Source organism: Dipteris shenzhenensis, chromosome 9, assembly GCF_047967505.1.
Source record: "Dipteris shenzhenensis isolate YYH24624 ecotype China chromosome 9, Dip_SZ_1.0, whole genome shotgun sequence".
Lineage (NCBI taxonomy): Eukaryota > Viridiplantae > Streptophyta > Polypodiopsida > Gleicheniales > Dipteridaceae > Dipteris > Dipteris shenzhenensis.
In genome coordinates this window covers 45,955,514-45,964,036 of record NC_141604.1, presented here as the reverse complement: position 1 = coordinate 45,964,036, position 8,523 = coordinate 45,955,514, and the positions used below count along the sequence as shown (strand labels likewise).

The 8,523-nt window shown below is 39.1% G+C and overlaps 1 pseudogene across 1 annotated transcript; it reads left to right on the top strand.

Annotated features, from left to right (window-relative positions):
• Positions 1 to 357: 357 nt before the first annotated feature.
• Positions 358 to 1,908, top strand: LOC147898725 (glutathione S-transferase U25 pseudogene; annotated as a pseudogene). Its single transcript, XR_015541530.1, has 3 exons — positions 358 to 661; positions 711 to 895; positions 1,093 to 1,908. The product of XR_015541530.1 is annotated as a glutathione S-transferase U25 pseudogene (transcript).
• The last annotated feature ends 6,615 nt before the right edge of the window (positions 1,909 to 8,523 follow it).

Below are 8,523 nucleotides of genomic sequence, written 5' to 3'. Positions count from 1 at the left end.
AATTAATTAATAGGCCCCAAAATCAATGTGGGGTACCTATTACATCGTGTGTGTAGAAGGCGTCAAAAACTCTTGCTCTCGTAGGGGTGCACGTGCGAGCTAACCAAGGCGTGCTGGACCACTTCTAATCACAAAGGAGACGTAGAGCCTCATCCGTCATCCTCCAAAAGGTGGTGTGGTTGCTATCCTAAAATGCGTGCTTGACCACTTCTAATCACAAAGGAGACGTAGAACCTCATCACTCATCAATGGAGCGATTTGCCTTTTTCATTGCGTCCCCCTTGAATCTTGTCTTCTATACTCTCGCACTCACTGCTCGTTACTCTTTCCCTTTGTTCACCCAGCTCGTTTTCCACCATGCCTGCCGACAACGTTAAGCTACTTAGCACTCTGGGCAGCATGTTTGGCCTACGCGTGTTCATCACCCTTAAAGAGAAGGGAATCGAGTTTGAGTACTTGGAACAGGACTTGCAAAACAAGAGCCAGTTGCTGCTCCACTCCAATCCCATCCACAAGACTATCCCAGTGTTGATCCACAACGGGAAGCCCGCCGTTTGCGAGTCCCTCATCATACTTCAGTATCTGGATGAAGCGTGGCCATTTAAAACGTTACTGCATGCGGATCCGTACGGCCGAGCGCGGGCGCGCTTTTGGGCAGAAGGTCAGATGTGCGCAATTGTCAAATGTCCATTCTACGTGGCAAACTGCAGTGTGTCGGTCTACTCTCGCCGCTCGATATATTGATCATTTCTGGACAATTTTAGTTCTCCTGAATCTGGTAATGTCTCCTCACATGACTCTTGAGCGTGCTTACCGATTTCATGGAGCGTCCACCAAGTGTGATAAAGTAATAGAGCTTGTTCGACGAACGAACTTTTCTCTGCCCATTACCACTGTTCGTCTCTCTATATCTGCTGTGTGGCCTTACACTCTTAACGAGTACAATAACTTTGCTTCTCCACAGAAAGCCACAAAGAGTGATTTCGTAATCCATAATGGAGTTGCTGACAATTATTGGGATACTTGCAGGACATATATACAGAGTACTGCTCTATGGAAGGGGCTGATGAGTAATTGGTTTGGTTTTCTCAGGTCTACGATGCAGGTCTGCGGATCGTGAGGAGCCCAGAGGGAGAGCTTCAGGAGCAAGCCAAGCAGGAGCTAGCCGAAACCTTCATCACGTTGGACAAAGCACTGGCGGAGCTGAGCGGTGGAAAGACTTTCTACGGGGGTGATTGCATTGGCCTGGTGGATGTAGTATTGGCATCCTATTTCTCATGGCTCACGGTGTTCGAAGAGATTGGGAATTTCAAGCTAGCAGACGACGAGCAGTGTCCTCATTTGAACGCATGGCGGAAGGCTGTGGCTGAGTATCCCAGTGTCAAAGAGACCATTGCTTTCGCTCCTCCTACCCACGAAGTACTGGAATTTGCAATGACGATCAGGAACAGAGCTTTGAAACAAAGTTAAATACACCTAGGCTCTAGTTTTAACGTGCATGCTTTTAAGTTAAACCTCTCGTTTTAGCTTATTGTTCAACACGTAGATGGACTTTGCTTTGTAAAGTTTCTTCATTGTGAGCTCTCATTAAGCAACATGTAAAGCGTCTTAGACATTGACTTCAAAGAATCTTTGTGCTTTGTTTTTTTTTAAATTTTTTTCAAAGAAAGGAACCTTCTTTTAATGCTTGAAAGATTTTCATACAAGACAGCAGCCCCGAAGGTGCTGAGTATGGGAAAAATCGAAAAGGCTGAAAGAAAAGCCGGCCTGTTCCAAAGAAACCCTGCTCACTGCCTAGGGGATCTCTGGAACTGGGGCTAACAACCAAGTGGGGGGACTATACATCCAACGAATCCCTCGCGGAGTGAAGATGTTGAAAACACCTGCAGGCCAAGCCTTGCAGAAACAGGCACGCCTCTCGATAGTCGCCCTTGGAGCCTGGAGTCCCACGCTCCCAAGCGGACCGTAGAGTGTAAATGATATCGTGCCATATGGCAACTAGGGTAGCCGTGGGTGAAACTGGGTGCTCACCCATCTTTGTGCTTTATTAACACTCACTCATTAGAGTCCAGTGTTTTAGGAACGGATTCCGGGGCTTTTGGCAAAAGCTCTATAAAAATCCATGTATTTTTTTAATTTTTGAAAAAATCATTAACTCGAGGTCGACTCGAGTTCTTTTCAGCTTTATTCCGGTTGTGTGGGGCTTTGCTCTAGCTAATTGGGCAGCGACATGATTGGTTGCACGGCGGGTTGCATGGACAGGTACCTTTGATGAGCTTCTTGGGCTTTGAGTAGCGGTATTGTGTTGAATTGAGTTGCTCTGCTTCACATCTCTTGCCAGTGACAACAAGCTTTGCGAGGTCACTGCTCTGCTCCACATCTCGGCGAGGTCGTTGCTTTGCTCCACATCTCGTTGCTCATGACAACAAGCTTTGCAAGGTCGGGCGATTGCTGGGTCGTGTGCTCTTCACATTCTTCTGAACGTTTGCCATAGCTGGTAAGCCTCATCTGTGCAACAAGCGTGCTCCTCTAGCATTTCAAACATGGAAAAGTTTGTTACATTCCCTTTGTTGTGATAACGATTGTCCCGAGGACTAAACGGATATGCTCAATTGTAGAGCTTCCTCATAAAGATGAATGAAATAAGAGTTCTCAAAAATATACTAAGTGAAGCCTTGGATATATAGAAAGTTCGTTTAGTTGTACCTGATAGAGGTTCTGTCCTCAATAGTTCGTCGCTCAAGTATACCCTCCTTCCTGAAGTCTGATGCCATGATCCATAGCTCGTATTTCATCAAGGTTCAACACAGAGTTGACAGGTCAATCGAGTTCATCAGTACTTAACGCCTCCTACATCAAGGGGTTTCGAATCAAACGGGCTTCTCTCATATCATTTCGATCCATCTTTGGCTCCTGCGGGTCAATATGTGTCACTGTGTGCTTTGGAATCCATCCCGGGTGCGCTTTTGTATGTTGCATGATACTGTGTCATTTCTCATCCCAATCCCATGCAAAGCCTTAGCTCTTGCGAGGCAATCACGTGTGCGTGTCCATGAGGAAGCCAAAGGAAGGATAGAGCATTGACTTGTTTGCACTATCACAGTGTATTTAAAGCCTAATATTCCATCTAAAACTCTCGAATTCTCAAATTGTCATTTCAAGTATGTAGCATGGGGCACCCATACATTGTCTTGCATGATTCTATCTATACTATGACCTCTTAGATTGCAGGGACCACAATATAGCTAATGGTATGAAAGTGCATTAAAGGATAACCTTTGGGGCTAAAGGGGACAATCAAAATCTCTAGCTTGCATTTTACACAGTTAGAGTTTTAATAGAACTAAGTGGACTAAAGGTAGCAATGCTTATTTATAAGGTTGTATATATACTTTTCCCCTTTATTTTCAAATAAATTGTATACTAAACTACATGTGTATGCATTTTTGTCTCTCTTACCCCTATAGTGCTCCATCTAAATTTGTGAGCCCAATATCTCCTTCGTGCTTATCTTCTAACATGCTATTAAAGTCTATATTGCTCCATCTAAATTTGTGACCCCAAGATCTCCTTCATGTGGGATGGACTTCTTGCAGTTAAAAAACTATATGCTTGGAGTTTTGTTGCAAGTGTAGTTCTAAAGAGAAATAGAGGGAGATTTGTGAAATAAACAATGCATCTCTAATTAATCGATTATCTAATTAAATAAACAATGCATCTCTAATTAGTCGATTATCTAGACCACTAAAATGAATTGATCTTTTTGATTAGCTTAGTTTCCTAGTTAACTCATTGTCTTACTCTTCCTCTCTCTCTCTTTCTCTTTCCCTCCCTCTCTCTCTTTTTTCCTCTCTATCCCATACGTAGACTCTATTAGCAAAACGTGTTTCCAATCGTGCTTCTGTTTGTCGCATGCCATCGTGTGCTCTTCTTGTGCTTTGGAGTATTCCTTGAAAGGTTTGCTCAAATGGCACATGGAATTAGCACGGTTTTTGTGCGCACTTTTGTTCGTTGTTTCACACCGTGCACTTTTCCTATGCTTTGGAGTATTCCTTGAAATATATGCCTAGGGATTTTGACTTCTTTAACTACAAACTCCGTTATTAGGATGGATGCTGATAATAAGTCACTTATGAAAGACTTGCAAACCCCTTATAGGAAGCTAAGTTGGTGCAATGGCACAAGCATTGCTCCACTAAACCTATGCTTACAAGATGTCCATGCCTTGGGAGGGTTGAAGATCCATCTTGTTGATGAGCACAATCTAGCTTCATTGAGACTTTGTGTATGCTCTACTTGATGTGCTCTTGCTAGCTAATATGAGTGTATTGACCCTCATTTCTCTTGCGTATAGAAAAAAATTGGCTCACATCACAACACAATAGATTGTAAACACCCTCAAAATGCTCAGCACTCCCACTCAAATAATATTCTCTCTTTCTCGTGCATGCACCCTACCCTCACTATGATAATCAATGACCTGATCCAACTTAGGAGAGCTTGCAAAGCTTTCTTGCACATGGTCCATGCAGGGTCTTCTTGCTAGAATGAAGGTTATGTACGTCCTAAAACCCATAATATTACATGAACCCATTTTAATTTTGAAAGAGACCTCCCTGGTTGAGTCCACTCTTCTATTTCCCCTTAGGGTGTGATACACACCGACACCATTCTTCTTTTCATTTGCTCCACCCAACCATAAAATATATTAGGCAACAATAGAGAAAGATGCAAAGTACATAGTCCCACTACCATGCTGGTTGTAGCATCATGCATGTGGATAGAATACACCTCCTTCTAAATCACCATCCAACACCTAAATGTCTTGTCACTTGTAAGTATCCCATTGCTTCATTGTCATTTGTCCGCATTAATAGAACACTAGATTTTCCATTCCATCAATTTGTCAACATTATTAGCACTAATACTTATACTACTACCAACATAAAATGAGAGACAATGGTTGTAAGAAAGAGAAAAAAACAAATCTCATAGGATGGACCTTCACAGGGTCAATGAAGCCTAAGTTGCCTTTGCTTCATCATGACTACCTCTCTATCAATATGCTTGAGCCTACGAGATGTTGGATTTTATGTCCAACATCTGTAGATCTACTTTTGCTTACACTAGGCCAAATTCCATCATTCCTAGTGGTTGGAAATTTTCTAGCACATGAGCACCAACATTCATAGCTCTTTTGAACATTTTTTGGTTCGTTTCACAATACTACTAAGGATTCATAGCAATTTTCATGCTCATATTGAATCTTAGATTTAGTGGCATTCCATTGTCATTGTAAAGGATCCACATGTCCAATTATTAGTACCAAATTTTTTGTCCTTTCTACTATAGTTTCTTTGATAGGTTGCTTAACTTTTCCCTTATTGCCTCTCATTTTGACTTGATTCCCTAATTTTCTCTATTGGATTGATATTCTTCTTCTCTACCATGATTCCATTGTTAGAGATTGTGTTTCCAAGCAATATGCCCAAGAGCACATTGAAGACATACTGGTAGTGGTTGATCAAAATGCCACTATGTAAAACTTTTTCTACGAGCTCTAGGTGTTTTGTTTGAGCATTGTATAATACAAAGAAATCATCTAGAAAATTTGCCAAGATTCATCAAGTATTCCTTAGAAGTTTAGATTATGAACCTTTGGAATGTCTCTAGAGCATTCTTCACCCAAATGTCATCACTATACTTGAGAATGCTCCCTATCCCATGATGAAGGTGATCTTGTCTTGATCCTTTTCTGGCTAATGTCACCTGATTGTACCTATTGAATCCATCTATGGTTGAACATATTTCATGTAGTGCCATTTTATCTAGAATATGTCATTGAATGGGAAAGGACAGAGAACTTGATGGTCTATACAAGGGACTTTGGACCAATCCCTATATGGAAATTGCTAGGTAACTAGGAAATTTCAGCATATCTCCTAGATAGGAAGAGGGATTTTCTCCTCTTTATCTAGAACATTATTTTTCCTATATAGACCAAGTAGTGCTATCTAGGAAATTTAACCTAATATGGAGAATCAAGTGGATTCTATGTTATCTATATGGGAAATGAGGTGTTTTCAGTTACCTACATAGAAATGAGTTGTTTATGCAAGAAAGAATATTGGATTATCCATGTAGGAAAAAGTTTTTATATTAAAAATGAGCATATATATAACCAGATTGTATAATTGTAATGTTAATAAGATACACTATAGGCTAATTATAATTTTTCTAATTTTGAAACTCTCATATTTCTTCTATATATCCAAAAATTTCAAATGAATGTGAAATGAAGTTTTATCTATTTCTAAGTGCAATATATAATAATATATCTATTTGTAAGTGCAACATACAATATTGTCAATGTGAATCATCAAATGTATAAATTTAAAAAAAATGATATGTAATTTCAAATTGATGTTTCAAATAAGAGTGTCAATTAAAAGTAAATGCAAAATGTGGAATTGATATTCATATGAAAGTATCAATTGTCTAAGGTTTTCAAAGAATTTTTTTGCCAATAAAGGGTAAATAATTCCTTAAGCCATGATAAAGCACAATGTGTGATGTCAAATTAAATGTTTTGGTGTAAAAATCAGTTATCTCATGTTAATCCGAATGATAAATTATAACTCAAAATAAATTCTCTCAAGCATCAGATAAATATAGTTTGCCAATAGATTTATATAGTCAATTAAATTTATTGTGAATGAGATGTTGATATCCTCTAGTGCACAAATTTTCAATTAGGTATGCAAAATTTTATGATGTGATGTCAACGGGGTGTTAATGCATCTTCATCCCATTGATTTTTTTATACCCAAAGCTTCCATGTACATTTGTAAATAAATGCGACAAAATAAACCTCTATGTTTCTTGTTATATTGTCCATTCAAAAGGCATTCATCTAATAGATAGATAGTTTGCTTCTCTCCAATTGTTTTCCCTTACATTTTTGTATTTTGCTCATACACATTATATATTAAGTTAGTATTATGTAGTGATGTTAATGCGTAGTCACTCCATGAATGTTTTGATACACTTAATCCATGTACATTTGAAAATGAATCCAAAATAAACCTCTATGTTGCTTGCTATATTGTCAATCCAAAAGGAATCCATCTAACAATAACATGATTTTCTTAGGTCCATGCGAGTGCAGTGATGGAACTGGCCTGAGTAGTGCACATCTGCCACCCTCCCCTATGTGATGCTAGGGAGTAGAGGCTCCCTGAAAAGACGAAGAAGCAATTTAATAGCCTTTGAGTGTGCAAAACCAATGAGTGTGGTGTGTGGTGAGGATGGAAGTACCTCAAAAGAGGTGGAGAGCAGTGATGAGAGTAAAGCCTCAAAAGAGGTGGTCTCTACTGGTGGGGCTTCGGGTGAGCACTCGAGGAGGGTGGAGAATTGATGTCTTACATGGAAGAACTAGAAAAAATTCTCCAAGCGAGATTCACTCTCTTGGATTTGGAACAAGCGAGGAACAAGCCAAGCAAATCCTACAAGCAGAGGTTGCTCGACGTGCCAAGGAAGTTGCCACCAAAGGGTGGTACAAAGTGGGTCAGAAGCATGTTGCACACTGTGAGCTTCAGGTTGAAGACATCAAGCTTGAGCTCGAGCGGTTGGCAAGAGGAAGTGCCTAATTCTTCTTTAGAGTCAGGCTACCAACTTTGGAGGAGCTCCAACAGTTCCTGATTTTTGAATGTGATATTCCATCCTTGGCCTATATGGCAAAATTCATTGGTAAAGGCTTTTTTATTGTGGGATGCATCAATTTTACATGCAAAAATATATGACCAGGTTTATTCGAGCATGTTTTTCAAGATATTTAAAAAATTGTATTTCTTTAGGAAACATGGTTTTTACACTTCTATTTTTACTAGAACTAGATTCCTTTATCATAAAAATATACAGACTAGTCACTCATTCATTTTTTCTTATTCATAGACATCCCTTTGTACGCCTGTTATTACCTTAAAAAAGTGTTGAAAAATAATTCCTTTAAGAAGCATCCCTCATAATCACTCTTAATGTAATAATATTGTACATACATAATTACTTTCTAAACACATTTATATCATATGACAAGATCTTTCTAGTGTTTTTATAGCATAAACTCAGCATAAATAACAAGATATTTATGGATATGTTTCTAAAGAAGTTTAAATTACTATAAATAAGTATTAACTTGGGCTTATATATCACCCTCTTAAAATACATGTAATATTTAATACTATATATGCAAGATTTTCCAAAATAAAAACCCGATAGATGTGCTCAAATTGGGTTTTCTGATCAATTTGATTGGTTGAATGACTATATTTGGACATTGGTTGTGAAAGTTATGTCTCTTTTAAAAGTCTTGTCCAACGTAGTTTCGCCAGTGAAACTACCTTGTAAGATCTACTTCAAAGGGGTTTCACTGGTGAAACTACCTTGATGGCTTGCTTCAATGAGGTTTCTTTGTAGAAACCCTTTCATGAAGATAGGTTGAGAGAGGGTTTTCAATGTCACCCC